The sequence below is a fragment of the Gorilla gorilla genome, chromosome 3 (genome assembly GCF_029281585.2).
Source record: "Gorilla gorilla gorilla isolate KB3781 chromosome 3, NHGRI_mGorGor1-v2.1_pri, whole genome shotgun sequence".
Taxonomy (NCBI): Eukaryota; Metazoa; Chordata; class Mammalia; order Primates; family Hominidae; genus Gorilla; species Gorilla gorilla.
This window is the reverse complement of record NC_073227.2, coordinates 121,101,293-121,121,969: the sequence shown is the minus strand read 5'-3', so window position 1 is coordinate 121,121,969 and position 20,677 is coordinate 121,101,293. Positions and strand designations below refer to the sequence as shown.

General features: G+C 38.0%; 1 long non-coding RNA gene across 1 annotated transcript; it reads left to right on the top strand.

Moving 5' to 3' along the window:
• Nucleotides 1-10,102: 10,102 nt before the first annotated feature.
• LOC129532859 (uncharacterized) lies at nucleotides 10,103-16,321 on the top strand. Its single transcript, XR_008678791.2, has 3 exons — nucleotides 10,103-10,359; nucleotides 11,857-11,967; nucleotides 14,128-16,321. It is a non-coding gene; the product is annotated as an uncharacterized lncRNA (long non-coding RNA).
• The last annotated feature ends 4,356 nt before the right edge of the window (nucleotides 16,322-20,677 follow it).

Genomic DNA, 20,677 nt, shown 5'->3' with positions numbered 1-20,677 from the left:
CTCCTTTTTATAATAATTAGGATATTGTTTTAATTTTTAGAAAGTTACACTTACCGGTGCATAACATGTATGAATTTCATTTCAACATATAGATAACTAATTTTTCTAGATGTAGGGTATTAGGATAATTTTGAGAACTATTGCTTAAATCTTATGCCCATAGCTACTTAAATATTTCTTGTTTTTCCTTCTCTAGAGACATTACAACCTACTAGTTCGGCTAGATGATCTCTCACTTAACTTTGTATTCAGAGAATTTAGAGTATCTACTTAAAAGTATGAATGTGGGCTTTTCATTCATGGTCTATCAGTCAGCTGAGGCAGAGTAATGCTGCAACAATTAACAGCCCCTAAGTCTTCGTGGCTTTCAGTAACAAAAGTTTATGTCGTGCTCTTATTACCTGACCATCATGGGTCAGCACAATGCCCCATCAGAGTGCTCTTCTGCGGGGAACCCAATCACATGGATGGAGGCCAGGAATATAATAGGTGTTTAGAGAGTATTGGCTACAGTGGTCAAAAGGAGGTAGAAAAGGGAGCAAATATTTTCTTGAGAAATATTGCTGTGGGAACATGTGAAATCAGCTTTTAAGTTTAATATTTTTTCAGTGTATCTAACAAATGTACTTGCCGATAATTTTATCATCTAACATTTAAAAATGTTATCATGCCTTATATTTGCATATTTCTGATAACTTTTCTTACCTGGTATACTTACTCCACCAATCTCCCACACTTTACTCAAAATGTAAAAGTCCTACAAAGGACTTTGCCATGAAAATGAATAATAATGGTAAGAACAATTGGCAATATTTGTTGAGTGTTTGCTCTGTGCTAAATATTGTCCTAAGTACTTTATAGGCATTAACTAATTTAAACATCACAACAAATCTAAGAGCATAGTATTGTCATTTATCCTCAAATTTGTTAATTAAGAAACTGAAGCATAAAGAAAACAAAATGATTATTATTTTAGATGATGCATTTGGATATTTAGAAACCTAAAGCAACAAACTTAAAACTAATAGAATTAATGAAATAACAATGGTGTCAGGAAAATACCACAGTAGACAACAGTATTGAGAAAGATTTATCACCTTCCCTCCGTACAGGCTCTTTAAGAATCTATTAAACCATAACCCCAACCTCATGACCTCAAACAACCAGGCCAGGGAAGCACACCTGGTCTAATGTCAAATAGAAAGCCTATTTTGAGAATCGAAGCCAAGAAACATGGAAATGATGTCACTTTGTGATTGGAGTGCAAGGACCATGTCAAGCCACTGGAATGACCTCAAACCAAATCCAACCACATGCTGGACAGTTTCATGACGAGTAGAAACTATGGGAAGGCAGAGAAAGCTGAATGTTAGAGAAAGAGAAGAGAGAATTGAACAGACATTTAGCCTGAGATATAATTAAAAGGAGCTCTCAATTAAAGAATGCGGGGCAAAACATTCCAGGAAGAGTGGCAGCAATTGCAGAGGTTCTGAGGCAGAGCACACTTGGTAGGTTGAAGACACAGAAAGAAGGACAGAGAGGAGGAGCAGAGTGAGTTCAGGGAACATGATTCTGGATGAGGTCAGAGAGCTAGCAGCCAAACCCAGAGCAGGCTGGTGGGGCCCTGTGAGAGGCCTAGATTCCTTCATTGGGAAGCCCAGCCCAGCTCAGTTCTGTCTCCCTTTGAAGCTGTTCCTACTGGCTTTGTTGAATGAAATCTCACCTTCTTTGAAACTTTCATAGTATATACCTCTAGCAATTGGCATACAAAGTCTGAATCACAGATTTTTTTTTAAGTGCTTTATTTTCCCGAGGATGTTAGGTCTTAGAAATCAGGAGTCATGACTCCTTGTACCCTCTACAGACAGTAGTGAGTTGGTATCAACTTGGTACTCAGTAAATATTTGTTGGCTCAAAAAGGGGATAATTATCAAGTATTCCTAGTCAGTGTCCAAATTTCCTTACTGCAATCTCTCCATGAACGTTTTAAACCCACGTTATGTGGCACAAAATTGTTAACTGAGGCTTCCCTTTATAAAGTTGGCTTCTCAGTGAACCTCATGACTGTGGATTAATAAATCTTTTATTATGGGATTGTATATTTGAGAGGCTGGAAAATGGGGAGTACCATATTGTAAATCCAGGCAAACAGGGGTTGTGCTTAATGGTTTATACACGGTTCTTGTTCAATCTTCAAACAACCCTAAGAAGCCACAACTACTATGTGGGAAAATCAGTCACCCAGTCAGGCTGGTTGAACCCTGAGCCCATGTGCTTCACCACCAGGCTAAAGTTGTTCAGTTTGCCCTGATGAAAGAAGGTGATTTTCCTTTTCTTTTGTCCTCGGGCCTACTTACACATCCAGCACCTTCACTCTGGTGCAGGCTATACTTTACAGATGGGTGAGATTCTGATTTTACTCTAATATTTATAAAGCCAAATGATTCAAACTGTAAAAAATAAAACTAAACAGCAGTCTTGCTTTTCTTGTAGCACCTTCCTGTTCTGCGTTTTTTTTTCTGATACTGACTAAGAAAGTTTAATACAGTCAGCTGTGCTTAGTGCTTACAATTGAACTACATATCAGCAGACCAAACTGATTCATGAGACCGTATTTACAAGAAAAGACATGGAGAATTGTGTATATTTTTCTACTTCAGAAGAAAAATGTTCCGTAAGATCTTCTGAAATCTTTGACAACGGCCCTTACTTGGTTTTTGTGTATATCTGAGGTTCACACTAAATATTTGAATGTTTGATAATAACTGGATTGCTGATGATTAAATTGTTATCCAAATGGGTAGATCATAATGTGCAAACTTATTTTTTGTCTTTGAAAATGGTAAGCAGGGCCAGGTGCGGTGGCTCACACCTGTAATCCCAGCACTTTATGGGGCTGAGATGGGTGGATCACCTGAGGTCAGGAGTTTGAGACCACCCTGGCCAACATGGTGAAACCTCGTCTCTACTAAAAATAGAAAAATTACCCGGGTGTGGTGACACATGCCTGTAATCAATCCCAGCAGCTGCTTGGGAGGCTGAGGCATGAGAATCGCTTGAACACGGGAGGTGGAGGTTGTAGTGAGCCGAGATTGTGCCACTGCACTCCAGCCTGGGTGACAGAGTGAGACTCCATCTCAAAAAAAAAAAAAAAAAAAAAAAAGCGAGAGACAGAAAAGAAAATGGTAAGCAGGATTTGCAAGAATACTCTAGGCATAAAGTAACGGTTCATTTTATGAATAAAAACAATATGTCAACCAAGAATGTATTTTACAAGCTTCCCCAAGTTAGGAACAACCCCACCAGATTCCATATACTATTTAACTATGATTTCTTATCTATGATTATGTTATCTAACTTAACTATGATTTCCAATGGAAGTTGTGGTTTGGCCATCTTTCCTTCAGCCTAGGAGAACCTTCAGGGTGTTATGTTCTTGGCCCAGGGCTTGTCTCTGTGGCTGTTGTTGGCTGTAGATGGTCCTTGGGAAAGTTTTAAGTCTGTGCTTCTCATGTAGGCTTACCCACACTATAATAGTTATGTGAAGCCAGAGGCTGAAAACATCAGTTTTGGCCAATAAAAGGTAAATAAAATAATCATTTTTATGTTATAATATGCATTAATATATGATGAAATAGACAGCAAAAGTGGTATCAATTTTGAAATTAAGTATTAGTGCGAAAGTAATTACGTGTTTACCATTACTTTTAATGGCAAATATAACAACCTGATACAACAAAGGATTTCCAACAAAAGTCACATTTAGAATGCCTAGGGTCAGGTTTCAATTACCTCTGCCATTTATGAAGCAATTGACCTTATTGTTTAAGACCCAGCATTAACCAGACTTCCATGGTTTGAATCCTAGCTTTGTTCCTTCCTGACTGTGTGGCTATGAGCAAATTATTTAATCTCATTGTGTCTCTAGGGAGGTGTCTCAGTTCCCTTTTCTGTAAAATGGGGGTCACGCTAGTTATGCTTGCCCCCTAAGCTTGTTATGGGGATTATGTGAATTAATATTTGTAAAGTGCTGAGAGCTCTTCTGGCATATAGTAAGTGCTATATAAGTGTTTGCTAAATAAATTAAATTAACTTAAATTGGGACCACAGTAGTAAATTTTGAGAAAATTTAATTTCTGCCACCGTGGGAGTACTGACTCTAAGAATAGCAGAAAGATGCCCAAGACCCTGTTTTGGCTGCTCCTGTTTTGCTTTCCTTTCTCTCTCTCACCTGGGGAACTTATCTGTAACTATGTTTATACCATCACCCTCACCAAGCACTTGAACCCATCTTTTGATTTCAAATTCTTTGTTCTTTCAATTGTCCTATATATTCCAAAAGACATAAATGTGTCTCAGTTTGCTTCTCAAACTTTCATGTGTCTATAAATCACCTAGGGATGTTCTAAAATATAGTTTCTGATTCCATAAATCTGGACTAAGACTTCACATTCTGCATTTCCAACAAGCTGTCAGGTAATGCTCTTGCTGCTGGTTCTAGGGCCACACTTGAGTAGCAATGCCCTAGTATATCTCACCATCTTTACGTATACGTATATATATATGTGTGTGTGTGTATATATATATATATATATATACACATACATACATATAGCTGGCACCAATGTAAATATGTGCTTCTACTTTGAGCTCCAGGCCCTTATAAGTCATCACACATTATTGTGGCTCTCTACTCTTTAATGTCTCATGAGTATGAGGAAATTAGCCAGAACATAACAGTGACATTTTACATGCCCACCCATCTGCTCCTTTTCTGGTACACACTGCTGGGAGGTGAGCAGAGAGTTTCTAAAACCTTGTCCCCAAGTCAATATGCTCCATGAAAATTTGGCCATAGCATCTTCAGAGAATTTGTGCTCCAGAGTTACAGGCAGAGAACCTTTCCTGCACCCAGCAGCAGATGGCAGTCCTGTGGGTGGTGCCCCTGAGGGGTGGGAAAAGTATGATTCTCTGACAGCCACATAGAGGCTTTGCCAACCTGAGGCAGGGCTGTCAGCAGGAGTAGAGATGGGTTGGGCTCAAGAGGAGAGATGGAGCAGGAACTCCTTCCATGTGCTGCGCCAGCAGTTTTGGGCTCTGCCCTGGGCTGAGTTATTAACACAATCCAAGGAGAAATGTATACAGAGATTTTCCCAGTGGGATACTCACAGGAACACTCTTTCCAACCTCTCCACCCCCTTCCAGAGTTCTGTGAGAACACATCAACAATGCTATGAGGTTAATGAACCCATAAAATCATCATTAGTTTTTCAGCTTTTAAAATTATGTGCAGTAATTGGCTCTTTGGATGTTTGTCAAGAGACCAGTTGCCAAAAACTTCTTCCCAGGAAAAGTTTTATTCTTCCCAGGAAAAATTTGAAATCTCACCTTCAAAATAATAGTTGTCCTTCAATACTTTAAAAATGTGAATATTGCAGGGTAACATTACAATATACCCCTTTGTAAGAAAAGTAGATGTATAAAAATAGAATACAGATTCAAAAAACATATATCAGGAGATTACGTACCTTCTATGCACTGGGAAAACTATACTGAACCTAATATAATATTTTCCTCCTTTGGGGGGCTTCCTGGGCCTGTCCAGAATAGCTGAACTTAGTGTATACTGTCAGGCTATACGGGTAGGCCCCCCAGGCTAACAGGCAACTATGTCCAGCAAGTGCCATCTGCTGCTCTTGGCAGTGACCAAGCCTGCAGGTTGAAGTCCTTCTGCAAAACCTCGTCTCCCAGGGCTCATCAGCAGGGAGTTGGCACAGGTGGCTCTGTCAAAACGTGCTTTCCTGTGCCCTGTGTTCTGAACAAGTTCTGGGAAAATTTAATTCACACATTACCATTTTTTGACCACTCTCTCTGATTATTGTTATGGCTTTAAAATAATCTCAAATGTCATCCAAAGTGCAAGAGGTCATGCCCAAAAGAGGCCAGAGAAAGTCACAAACAAAAACTCCTCTGCCACATTGTAAGACTAGCTTAGGAGTTAGGGTTTTCTCATTCCTGCATTCTTTTCTTGGGCCCATATTCTCTCCCCTTTAGTTCTCTTCACTCTAACCCTTTCCCCTTTGAACATGATACTCCTCCGCTACATAACCCACCTAACCACTGAATCATTCACCAGTGGGACAGCTTTTCATTGAACTCCTCAGGGCCTTAGGTTTGGTGTTTATAAAATGGGCATAATATAATAATCTTGCAGGATGATGTCAGTGAAACCATTTTGAAAATAAATGTTCATATATTAACTTCTTCTACAATTATTTGATTAGGAAACAGAAAACAGAAAAGCTCTCCTAAGAACTCTAGTGATTCTGAAAATTTCTAAGAGAAGTTGGGGGTCTCTAAAAGGCTGTAGCTACCAACATCCTTTCATTGGATTACAAATATTCTGGAATAATTATATTTTCTTTGATTTGCTCTTTTCCTACTGCCCTGCTTTTCTGCCTGACTTTTCTCTTTTATATCTCTCTTCTCCTCTTTTCTCCATTTTTCCTAAGTGTTTCTCTCCTCAATCTCCTGCTTCTTTTTCTCTACAGGAAAAAAAAGAAAAAGAAAAAAAACCACAGGGAAGATCTTGCTTGGTTTGGATCACTATTTCTCAATGGATGAATGAGTTAAGTGTAAACTGAGATCATCTAAAACAACAATACCCCTACTATGGTGGTCCTTAGTGCAGCTTGCCAAGTATTTCTGGTGTTCTGCATTCTGGGGATATGGTAGAATTGCACTTCCTAGGCCACTGTAGTTGGCTGTGTGACTAGTTCCGAACAGCTGTGAGCAGATGAGATGTATGCTACTTCTGGGCAGGAACATCTGATTGCTTATATGAAACCCTCCAGAACTATACCTCCCTGGGACAGCAACTAGAAATGTTTGAGATGATACCTGTTCTATCAGCCTGGCCCATGATTAATTACAAAAAACAGAGGTCTTAAGAGACATGTAAGAAACATAGATCATGAGTGAGAAATAAACTTCAGTTACTTTAGGAGACTGAGATTTTAAGAATTAGTTTTTACCACGGTAGAAGTTAGCATGATTCAACTGACGCATTTACTAAACTGTGAGCTTCTCTAGGGAAGAGAAGAAAGGAAAGAAAGCTGTTACTTCTATTTCTGTGAGGCACTTTCATAACAACAAATTGTTATGAATAACAAAATGTTATTCTTCATTGTTGACCCAAAGGATTCAAGCTATAGCTTTCAATAGTTTTTTTTTTATTGCTTTGTAGTATAATACAGCCTTTAACATCTTTTAACATAATGCTTTTTAACACAGAGGTAACTAAGACAATGAGCAACACTTTCAAGTTGAAGACCTAGGTCAGTAAACATAAACTCTCATGGTAACAATCTAAATCTCAACAGAGAATTTGAAGGGAAATGGTCACCATTTTATTTACCTACTGTATTCATTTTTCAAATATTTATTGAGCACCTACTTGGTCAGGTATTATGTTATGTACTGGAAAAATAGTAACCAACTTAGAGAAGTACTTTACTGTACTTGGAGCAGTTTTCCATATATTACCTAATTTTACCTCATAATAACAGAATGTTTGCTCTATTTCAAAGATAAGGAAGCTGAGACACAAGGAATTGAGTAACTTGTCGAGCTCACTCAGGTAGGCGGTAAAAAACCTGGGACAACCCCTATTTTCACACTGAAGTCTGTGTTAAGTATTTCACAGTTACAAGAAAAGACCACTGGGGCAAAGTAGAAAATGGGAATGTGATGATAAAATGTATCATTATTTGCATGCTAGTAAAAAGGAATTTTTGATGGTGAGTACATGGAAGACTTATTTTGTGGACCCCTGAAATTGTAGACAACCCATAAAAGTCCCTGAGAGTAGTCAATGACCAAAAAACATTAAGAGCAACTGTTCCACAATTATATAGCATAGCAGAGATACCAGAATTCTATTTTTTGACATTATATTTTCCATGAATTCCAGCACTGATAAAGAAATAGTATTACATTTTCTTTATTTATTTGTACTTATAAAATTAAATAGATAAAAATAAGGTGAAAGGCAAGACAAAAATTTTATTTGAAATTTTTTCCATATTTTATTGATGGCAGTCCTTGAGAAGGGGTTCTTGAGTCAATTTTCTCTTTCATAGAATTACTGAATAGTGGAGATGGAAAAGAACATAAAAATTAATCTCTTTAGATAAACTTGCTTAAATGCTTCAAATAAATTTTATTTAGTATGTGTACACTGATACCCAGAGAAAGAAGCTATTGAGTCAGCGATGGGCCTGGGGCTGGAACTCAGGCCTTCAGACTTGCTCTCATCACGTTTGAGTCCATTTGAAGAAAAATACTTCCTCCACCCTTTAATTTTTATTCAAATGGCACATGAATAAATTTTAAAACATTTTATTACACTTGTATGAAATTAGAATATGTGATAATTTAGGTATCTGAGCCATTTAAAAAGTGTTATATTTGGAGTAAAGAAATAAGAATGCTGAAATGTAACATTAGCACAACAAAAATTACACAACAAAACCCTTTGCTCTGTGTCTTAAGTTGCCATCTATCTACTTAACATACACATCAAAGTCCTTCTCTGTACATATCAATACATAAAAATTAATTTACACATAAAATTTGCATTGGAATGTGATTGACATACTTAAGTTTATTCTCCCTTTTTACAAGCCAACAACACAGGAACTTATCTGGCACTGTGGAATAATGAGAACCAAGCCAAGAGTCAGGAGACCTGAAATTCATACCTATTTCAACTCATTTAGTTGCTGGTTGTGAGACCTTGGGCGAGTCACTTTATTTCTCAGAAACTTGGTTCCCTTGTTTTTTAAAATGAGGCTACTGCACTCCAGTCTTTAAGATGTCTCCAAGTTCTAACACTCTCTGATGGCTTATCAGTCAAGCTCCTGGCAGAGTAGAGAATTTTATTTAGATGGTTCAAATAAAGAGGCTGCAATGAGGGGACTACTTTCAGAATTTTGAGCAAACAAATGATGATGAGGTGCTCAGGAACTAGCATAGTGGGAGACTTTTGCCAACCCTAGATTTGAAGGAGGAGGTGAGGAAACAGAGTCATTAGATCCCCAGGAGTGCTGAGATTCTGGCAGAGGCTTCACCGGGCAGGCTCTAGTCAGAGACGTGTGTGGAGGGATGGAACTACTGCCAGAGGTACAGCCTCAAAACAGGGAGGAGTCAGGGAAGAAATATTCTGGCCTCTCTCTTCTCCAGTTTTCCAGTACCCTTTCACTGCCAAACCCAACCAGTTCTCTCCCCTTCCCATAGAGTTTATACAACAATTTTACATACCTCTTTCATACCACTTTGTTCATAATTCAGGCACCATTTCTAAAAACCACCATAAAACCAGCATATTAAAAAATCATTCCCCTTCAAAGGAAAAGAAATGAAAGACATTATTGAAATTTAGGTACAGTAATGTGCCAATATAATAACACATTGGTCAATGATGACCATTACACATGGTGGTCCTATAAGATTACAATACTATATTTTTACTGTACCTTTTGTATGTTTAGCTGTATTTAGAAACACAAATACTTGTCATTGTTTTACAATCACCTACAGTATTCAGTACAGTAACATTCTGTACAGGGTTCTAGCCTAGGAGCAATAGGCTATACCATATAGCTTAGGTGTGTTACCGTAGGCTATACCATCTAGGTTTGTGTAAGTACAGACTACAATGTACTAATAACACTTAATGATGCATTCTCAGAATGAATCTACATCATTAAGTGACACATGACTATAATTGTAAAAACAGCAGAGGTGGGTACAGTTTATTCTAATCAGGTTATGAGTTTGTCAGATTTCACATGTAATCTGGAACTGGAATGTAGCTGTGTCAAATGTTGGATTGTGTGTTTTGTGCACACCAATAGGTGACATGCATAAACACTGTGCAGCACAGCACTCATCTGCTTGGGATCCCTTCTACTGAAAGGTCCCTGCAGGGAGCATCCCTGGTGACAACAGACAGGTTTTGCAGAGAATTGCACTTATTTCTTCCTTTGATTCAACTCCCTGCAGATGTTTTTCCAGAACACAATGTCACTATTTCCAGGTCAGACAAGATTCTCCTGCTAAGCAGGGTGCCATGAAGAAAATCTAGCTTAGAGTGTGAGCCAAAAGAAATCAAAGTGGAAACAGAAATGTCAGAGGACTAGAGAGTAAATGACAGGAGTCTCCACAGTCATCATTAGCATCAACGTTTCACATGCAGTGGCTTTATTCAAGCCCACGCAAGATACAGGAGTCATTGTCAGTAACGTGAGGACTAAAACAGAGCAAATGTCACCTTGTCCCTGCATCAGCTCCAGAAAGGTACACACAGTGGGAATTACTCCTTTGTTGCATGCTTTTGGAGGGGGCAGAGGGACTATTACTGAGCTGCGGAGACAGAAATGGAATTTGTACTTTCACAGGGTAAAGGGTGGGTCTCTGCTTGTAATAGGCACGTTGAAGTCGGCCTTTAGAACCAGGAAATGGAGTCTATCTCTGATATCACTCAGAGGTGAAAGGCATACAGCTTTTCATATGTAAATCTCATGATTTGACTTGTGCTTCACAGATACCACGTAGCTCAGGCTTGGGGCTTCTAATTCTCAGGAGAACTAGCAGTGTTTGCGGCCTCCACAGTCAGTATGCTAGATATACTTGTTTCTGTTCTTACACAGCATGACCATTGTCCTTTGAGGGAGGAAGGAAGAATAACATGCTTTGTGTTTATGTTTTTAAAATAGCTTCTGCATTTTTGAAAAATTCTACTTTGAAATGCATACTGAATTATTTAAATATTTTTTCCCTACTTCCCTCTCTGAGCAATTGTCAATAGCTGACTGCCCTGGAGGTGGACCGTTCCATCAAAGAACAGTTGGGAAAATATGTAAATTTGTAGTTTTAAATGAGGATACTCTAATTTCAACTGTAAGACGAATAAGCAGGCAGTCATACAGCTCAGCATCTACCTGAAAAGTGCAAAATTATATTCTAGAATGTTCTCTATTTCTGTTGCTTTAGTCTTCTCCCTCGACTTCCCCATCCTGCCCCACATGTTTTCTTCAACTCTTTCTCCGCAGGATGGCTTCTGCTTTATCCTTTGCTCTGAATGCTTTCTCCAATCTTCCCCTCATCTAAATATTACTCATATGAAGACTCAGTTCAAGCCCCTTCACATTCATAAAAATTTTCCTGACCACTGCAAACCATTGAATGTCTGAATTCTGTTTTGACTTTTAGTAGTACTAACATATTCTCTAATAATTTCGGGTGCTATTACATTATTTCCCTAAGCAGATGGCAAGCTGCATGATGCCTAGGGATGTGACTATATTATTTTTGTATTTACTATAAGAAGTAGCCCAGTGCAAGGCATAGTAAGTGATGTTAATTACTCACTAGTTATTTTCCTTTCCTATAATATTTTCTTTTCAGAATTTTCACATGGTTCCAGATTATTTCTTCACAGTATCATCATATTCTTTATCTACATCTTCCTCTAATAATTAACACTTTTATAAATCTGGGTCCTGTCTTTGCAAGAGCAATAGATGGATGAGTATATCTAATAGAGAAGTAGATTTTTCTCTCTAGCCCCTCTGTGTGAGTGTGCAAGTGTGTGTGTGTGTGTGTGTGTGTGTGTGTCTGTGTTTGAGCAGGCTATGGGAAGGGCAAGAGAAATGGAAAGATTACATGACTGGCTGTTATTTGGATGACAGTAAGATCACTGCTCAGAAAAGAAAGAGTTAAACTTTTGACAGTTCTCCATTAGCCGATAGTGTAATTATTAATTGACTAAAACTGCTTTTTTTTTCTATCAAGGAAGAAAAACCAAGTTTGGATTAAAAAATGGGGACAATTTTCTACATGTAATATTTTTCAGTTTTGGAACAGAATCTAATAAATGAAGCAGTGGAAATAAATTAGAAAATGGTAAATGAAAAGGTATACCACTTGACAGTCAGTCTTGTCTTGTCCACATGTTATAACTATGGAAACTGTACAAGCTCCCTGAGGACATGGAAGGGCAGCTTGGATATTTTAAGGATTAGATTATTTATATCTATTTATAAAAAATACCTTGTGACATTTGGATTTAATGAATATAAAACACTAGTCATAAATACTTGGTGAAAGAGTTAGGTTAATTTTGGAACCTAGAGGGATAATTTTGTTTAGGTCATAAAAGCCAGCATTGGAGCCTAGTTGTGTATTGAGTGGATTAAGGAAATTACAGAATCTAAAAAGGCTGTGTTTTCTCTGACCCTGTGAATATTCCCATTTTATATGATAAAATGTCTTGTCCTGGAATGTGGCTGTTGAAATCAGTTACCTGACCCATATAAGAAAATATGTTTTCCTGTATCTGAATCTGTTCTCTAGCTAAGTATATTTTCACCTATACACAAACGTATCTGCATGTTTGTCTATGTGTATGTGTGTGTGTGTGTGTGTGTGTGTGTGTGTGTGTGTAGATGTACAGTTTTTTCTTGGTATCTTGAAACCAAGTTTGGAATATTTTGAAAATGCCGTAATTAGTTGTTCATAATTTGATTTCTAGGTTGTTGAGAGTCTTTCTTTCTAGGCTGAAGGACAACATTTTAGACCCACAGAGAAGAATATCTGGTCAGATATGTTTATGTCACCAAGATGAACAGAAATGCCATTAGTCTCTGTGGTGTGATTTGTTAATTAGGAAAAGGCACCCCCTCCGTGTAGGTATAGCCCTGTGGGCCACAGCTTGGCTCCTGGGCAGGGGTGGATTTCAGCCCCCACTCCCCCCTCGCAGCCTGGCGTCATTGCACAATTCATGTACTTTACAAGGGTATGTGGGAGCTCTAAATATTAAGGTGTGAAATGGCTAGCAGCACTGGAATAAGTCTACAGGAGGTTTTGCTTGAATATTAAATACAGAGGCCATGATTATTGATTACTTAATGGCCAGTCCTAGATATTTAAACCACCCTGGAGATCTGGAGATGGGGAGGAGATGGGTGAAGATGTTCTCAACCTTTTTAGCCAGACTCTCTTCTATTATGTTGCACTCATAGGGCTTATGTTTTGAGATAATTGGTCTAACTAAATAAATTTAATTATTTAATAACTGTTTGTTTGCATATATTGATCTCTTAACCAAATAGACATAACTGCCAACTTTTGAGAGCTTTTGAGCAATATATATGAATATTTTCATATTGGGTTCATGTGATTTTTAGGCCAGACAAAATAATTCTTTTATTAAAAAAGAATTTTTTATTAAAACATTTTTATTTAATCCATGTGTCTATGCCCCAAGTAAATGTATGATTTTCACATGGTGTTTTGCTTTTGATATTTATTTATATATCCTAAAGTTCGGAACTTTTACATTAGAAATAAGTAAACAGGTCCACAAGGGACCTGTTGCTCTTAAACGTATTCTATTCTCATTATTGATAATCCTGAGCGACAATGTAGGCAACATTAAACAAGCAAAATATGGTGATTGGGTCGCTAAGAAGTGAAGATCTCTCTAACCCTTTAATCTTCCAATGTGTAAATATTTGATAAAAACCTGCCCTTTTGTTTAGCTTTAATTTTTCTTTTGAGGAGAGAAAGCATTTTGACTACATACCAAAGAATAGACAGATGCAAACAAACCTTGACTGCTACTTGCCCGATAAAGGAAAAAACTGGTCGTCTGGTCTGTTTATTGTTTTGTAAATTGAAAGATATATAAAATAATGGTTCCAACATGTTCTAGTAAAGTCATCAGGATCTTAAATGAGTTGGTGAGACTTAAAGGGAGAAAAATAAATCCCTAAGGAACATTTTTAGAGGCATGAAATATTATGATTGTGAGTAAGAGTAATGTCTTTATTTATACTAATACATTTAAACAAATATATGTAACCCTAGTGTGTGCATATATGTATATATTTATGAGTGTGTATGCTTGTATATATGTATATTCTAGAAATATACGTATTCATTTTAGAAAAAAATATAGATATGGTGGTGCTGAGTCATTGTTTTAAATAGAAAGCAAAGACCTGGTTTTTAATAACAGGCTTCAGTAATTGGTCATATTTTTGTCCATTCTATTTTGGACAGGTAATATAGCAACATTTGAAGCAGATGCTATCAGTACTCCAGCAATTCTTCTCAGATTCTTCTGACTCTTTCTGTGTGCCCATCCTCTGGCTTCAACATGCTTGGTTCCTAGAGACTGGCATCTCTAAGTCTCTTTGAAGGACTGCCCTTGGGCCACTGGCACCATGGTGCCTGCAATGCACAGCCAGCCAGCATCCATGGTGGTAACATGCCCTCAAGGATAGCCCTCACCAAGGACAGACAGGCACAGATTATAAAATCTCAGCAACCTTGCCCCAAGGAGGAACAAATCTGAGGTTTAATTTAGGTTCCAGGGCTCCCCATCAGGATGAACCTGAGGTTGAAAGTTTACCTGAAATTATGCCCTTGCTAGTCTTCTCCTTCCTTCCTTGCTTCCCTCATCTATTCACAGGCATCTCCTATACTGTACTGTACTGACTCCAACTGTACTGAATCACTTGCACACAAACTCTTGTCTTATTGTCTTCTTCTGGGAAACCTAAAATCATATCTAGCTGTCTCTGTGGTAAAAATTTCATAGGTACAAAGAAGTTTATTATGTCTTGGATGCCATGGTAATTTTAAGATGTTGCAATGAAGTTACTCCCTCCCTACCCCCTCAGCAATGACTGGGAATCATGGCTAATGTCTGGTAAAGCATAAATCAAGCCAACTTTTTCCCCTGCTAGAACCACAGGAAATGGTGGTATTGTTTTTGATTATACACTTCCCAGTACATCAGGGAGAAGATTAATCCTCAGAGGCTTAAATGACCAGAATTATGAATTGAGGTAATTCTAGGCATAGGAGATCAAAAGAAATAGCCATGGACCTTATGTTTCCTGTGAGAAGAAAGCAAGAGAGCTGGCAGATGCATGGCAAGTTTGAGACTTGATTTATGCCTGAAAGCAACTGACCGGAGGTAACATTTGGCTCTAGCCCTGGCTCAGCTCCTTACTGTGGATTCCTGAGCAAGCTAGTTCTCCTAGACCTTAGTTCACTCACCTGAGTACTTGCACTGAATGATACATAAACTTCCTTCTGGATTTCAGTTTTGTGATTCTGTTTGCACAATCATAAAACAGCCAACAGAAAAGCCATATGTGAAGCTTCAGAAGCTGGAAAGTTTAAGCACATATCAGTTACTCGTGAGTTATACTTTTCTGTGTCTGAGAGCATATGAGGAGCTTTGCTTGAGTAGCAGCAAAGGAGCTTGTTAAGAATTCAGAAGCATAGGAGTAGTAGAGTATTAAATGGATAAGAAAAAGACACCAGCTATCTCACTGGTGACACAAAGCAGAATTTCACAACTTAATCTCATTCCCACCAGGAGTCTATTACACATTCAAGACCTTGAAAGACTACAAAGTCAAGAATGGAAGGAACAGATTAAAGGTGGAATATTACTTTCAGAAGGAAAGGGAAAGAAACAAAATGAACAAAATGCAGATACTGTTTAATTTTAGTGAAAACTCTTTCTTAAGCCAAAGGAGTCTTACTCTTCTCAGCCCACAATATCTGTGGGAATGTTGATGGAATTTTCTGTTTCCTCATCTTTAGTTTGTGAGAGGCATGTGCCTGCCCCATTGCAGCTCTTAAGAACTCACCTTCATACTACTTGTCAATTCCACAAATCCTGAAATGCATTATATGATTGGGCTGGACCCATCAAAATGTTGAATATATCTTTGAAGTGCCAATGACAGTGCTAACTCAAGTCACTACAAGTGTTCAGCAAAGGCCTTGTAAAACAATTACTCAAAACACCCTCATCCCTGCCCTTTGACCTCATTCTTATGGCTTCTGGAATGGGGACTAACTACATCAAGTCATTCTGCAGAACAAACTTGTAGAAGAAGTGTGAATAATTTTTTTCATATTATTAAGATATTTATAATCAGAAGTATTTACCCAAAATCGTAAACCATTCATATATTCCAAAGATGTAAGGTGACTTTTCTGAAATTAGGACATTAGAAGTATATGGAAATTTAAATTTGTTTTTGTATCAATTTGCTTTTTAAAATAAATACATTTACATGATACAAAATTTTAAAAGCATAAAATGAAATTTTCCCTCCTGCCTCTGTTCACCCAGTATTCCTCTGTGGAGATAACCAATGTTATCAGTTTATTAGTTTCTTTCAGAGATATTTTATATAAGCAAATAGTCTTGTGGGTGTGCATTTGTATGTTTTACATACTGTTATATGCCTTCCTTTTCTCACATAATATACATTAGGAATTATTCTATATTGGTACTGAAAACCTCTTCTCATTTTAAATACAGCATTTCAACACTTCATGCTCTCTATCTCTCTTACCTGCTTAAAAGAAAAACCAGAACTAACTACCATTTTTTATTTGTTTATTGTCTCTGACCCCCAACTAGAATGTTAATTACATGAGAGTAAATATTTTCAACTGTTTTTTTCACTGCACTCACTATTAACGCCCAGTACAGTGCCTGGCATATAATAATTACACAATAAATATTTGAATTTATTCAATAAATGAATATGTTAGACTTGATAACTAATTTTATTCTATTGCATGTAATTAATTAAATGTGTTAAGTCACTATTCTATTAATGGGCATTTAAGTAGTGTCTGGTCTTTTGTTCTTAGAGACTCTGCTGAGATGTGCATTTTGGTTCATACATCATTAATCCTAGAGCCAGTTTGTCTTTAGGGAAAATTTCTAAAAGTGAAATTGTAGTTTCAAAGAATGCAGAATTTTTTTTTTTTTTTTTTTTTTTTTTTTTTGAGATGGAGTCTTTCTCTGTTGCCCAGGCTGGAGTGCAGTGGCCTAATCTCGGCTCACTGCAACCTCCACCTCCTGGATTCAAGCGATTCTCCTGCCTCAGCCTCCCGAGTAGCTGGGACTACAGGCGTGTGCCACCACGCCCGGCTAATTTTTGTATTTTTAGTAGAGATGGAGGTTTCACTATGTTGGCCAGACTGGTCTCAAACTCTTGACCTAGTGATCTTCCCGCCTCAGCCTCCCAAAGTGCTGGGATTACACGCATGAGCCACCGCATCCAGCCTGAAATTTTTAATTTTGATAGATAATGCCAAATTGTTGTCTTTGGAGGTAATACTATTTTTTACATTTACCAGCAATATATCTATGCATAAATACAATTGTCTTTAATTTAAAGGAAAATATATTAAAAGTAATAACAAAACTGCAATTACTTTTGCGCCAAACTAATAATATTTATTTTTGAAGATGCCAGAGCATTTAAAAGAAACTTCAACCCAAATTAAAACAAAATCTAACAAGCTTCAATAAAGAAAAATTTCTCCTATTGATTGAGTTCTTGTTGTGGCTAAATCTATATGACATGTCTTCCTTAGAGAGAGGATTTTCCAAATTTAAGCAGAGGCAAGATGAGAACTTGAATGGTAGTAACACGAGCCCGGCCCTGAAAGTCTAGGATCTGATAAACCAGTAGCCTTTTCAAGGGTCAAAAAGCAGGTACTGGAAAGAAATTATTGTACATAATCAAATAGGTGAACCACTGTATGATTGGAACCAAGAAGTGATGGATTTAAAATGGTAACAAGCCAAGGTCCGGGAAGATAACAGACCCAGGAGAGATGTGGCAGTTTTAGAGGGCAATCATCTCCCAGACTGAGGTGGAAAGGTATGATTACTGATAAGGGCAAGGCAGGATGCAATTCTTGAAGAAATGGAATGGCAAAGTAGAGACTTGCAAAAGTGACAGCCCAGCACATCAAATATGAATAAAAAGCAGCTTCAACAAAATCATTTTGAATCTTGTATAAGTATTTTCTTTCTACTTGCTTTTAGCCCTCCTACTAACTACTCTTCTCTATTTTGTTTGTTTGTTTGTTTGTTCTATCCGCTCACACACTACTGGAACAGAGTCATGGTGTTCATATATCTCTGGATACCTGACCTAACTTGGCCACAGGTTGTCTTTCTCGTGAGTCCGTTCAATCCTGATGCACACAGGCTCAGCAGTGAGTCTTTGTATATTGGAGCCTAACTATGAGTACTGGATTTTTCCTGGAATATCTTCTGTTGATCCACTCTTGTCTATTGACTTTTGCCTTAAGCAGCTCAAGATTTTTTATTTTGGGAGACTCTATTTGTTACCATTTCACTCTTGGCCTCACTCTCTAGACCACCTCCCTTGCCTGCCCTCTCGCCCAAAGCCAGAGAGCAACTTTCCCTGGACGTACTCAAAGATAAATATTGATAGTCATTCAGGCTCTGGGGAAATATGACATGTGCCCCATTATAGTGTGATCCAACATTGGCAAATACTGATGATGATGATGATGATGATGATGATGATGATGATGATGATGATGATGTTGATAATGATGATAATAATAGCTTGGAAACTAGGCATTGTGCTGCTTTTTACAGAGTTTCAAATTTATTTCTTATAAAGCCCCAGCAAGTTAAGTGTAACATTATTCCAATTTTACAGAAAAGGAAAATGAGGTAACTTGCCCAAAGGCACATAGATAGCAATCCAGAAAGCAAACCAGGCAGTCTGTCTCCAGGGCCAACCATTTTAAACTGGGTCACAGGATCACAGCAGTAGTATAAGAAAACTTGACTTCTTGCTGATAACTTATTTAGTGACCTAGATTTCTAAAATTAACTTAAGAAGAAACAGGATTGGTCTCAGAGCCCTAGGTGTGCTGAAACTTAAAACAACAACTAGATTTGACTTAACTGAGCCTCCAGTTTTTTTGCTGACTAGAAACAATAAGAAGGCTGCTGGTCAGTTTACCAGGAACTTTTATAGCATGTACTGGCAAAGTGGGAAAATTCTTATTTGTCTCACAGAAGATAGTGTGCCAGACGCTTGCTAGATACTCAACAATCCTACTTCCTCTTCTTAGACATGCAGAAAAGCCACGTTTCACAATCACCATTTCAGTAAGTTTGAGGCTACATGAACTGAGCTCTGGCCAACAAAATGAGAGTAAAAGTAATGTATACTCCCTAGAGATCTGGCCTCTCAAACAACCTACGTGATCTCCATTCATGCACTCTTGTGCACATCTTCTCTCTTTCGTCTATGTAACTGGAAAAACAGAGCTCCAAGATAACTAAAAGGAACACAGTGGAAAGAGGCTGGCTCCTGAGTCTTTCTCTCAAGGAATGTTTCTCAGGAGAGGGCCTGACCTACACGGAACTGTGTCAAAAAAGACACATGCACACGTATGTTTATTACGGCACTGTTCACAATAGCAAAGACTTGGAACCAACACAAATGTCCATCAATGATAGACTGGATTAAGAAAATGTGGCACATATACACCATGGAATACTATGCAGCCATAAAAAATGGTGAGTTCATGTCCTTTGCAGGGACGTGGATGAAGCTGGAAACCATCCTTCTCAGCAAACTATCGCAAGGACAAAAGACCAAACACCGCATGTTCTCACTCATAGGTGGGAATTGAACAATGAGAACACATGGACACAGGAAGGGGAACATCACACACCGGGGCCTGTTGTGGGGTGGGGGGAGGGGGGAGGGACAGCATTAGGAGATATACCTAATGTTAAATGACGAGTTAATGGGTGCAGCACACCAACATGGCATATGTATATATATGTAACAAACCGGCATGTTGTGCACATGTACCCTAAAACTTAAAGTATAATTTAAAAAAACACAAAATAAACTTTTTAAAAATCTTTCTTTTTCTTTTTGCACATGTTAAACCACTTTAATTAGGGTTGTTCGTTATAGCAGCTAATGTTAATTGCTGTGACTCATACAGATAGCACATAAAGTTCTTCCTTGAAGCAAAAGGGCAGTATAACTCCTTAGGGAAACCAGTCCCTTTCTGATTGGGTCACTTTCTGCTTGGGTCTACTGGTGCTTAAAAGTTTAAAACCCAAGTCAACCAGAGATTCTGCTCTCTGTTTTGCTCCCTGCAGACCTATTTCCCAGGAACTGGACCCTATTCCTACTCTTCACTGCCTTATTTCTGAATAGAATTCAGAACCAAATTCCGAATATTGTATGATCCAACATCTCTCAGTGCATGCAAAGCTATGGCATAATTTGATCTTGGATCACAACCCCCTTTCCTTTCTATATTTTAGTTCTGTGGATCATTGCTTTATAATCAGGCTTGCATACCCAATCAATCCAGTATATTTGATACAGAAGAGTTGAGTAAGGACACTGGTGGACAAGAACTTCATACCTCATTGTATTATATGTGTTAACAATAAAACTTTCAAGGACAAGTGGCTAGGCCAGAATGCCATATGAATAGAGACAAACTATGGGTCGAGGACCAGGGGCCAAGGACACTTCTTATCTTGTTTCCATGGAATTACCTTTGCAAATAATATGCTTTTAGAAATTCAGAAATTATATGGGATGAACATAGAACTGTTCAGGAATAAAGAGAAAAAACACCTACCCAGCCTGATGGAGCAAATCTACCCTGAGGTCCTTAGAGTATTACAAGTGTCACACTAGGATTTTACTTACCTCTGAAGGTAAAGAGTATTAATGAGGGATACAGGAGGAGGAGGAGG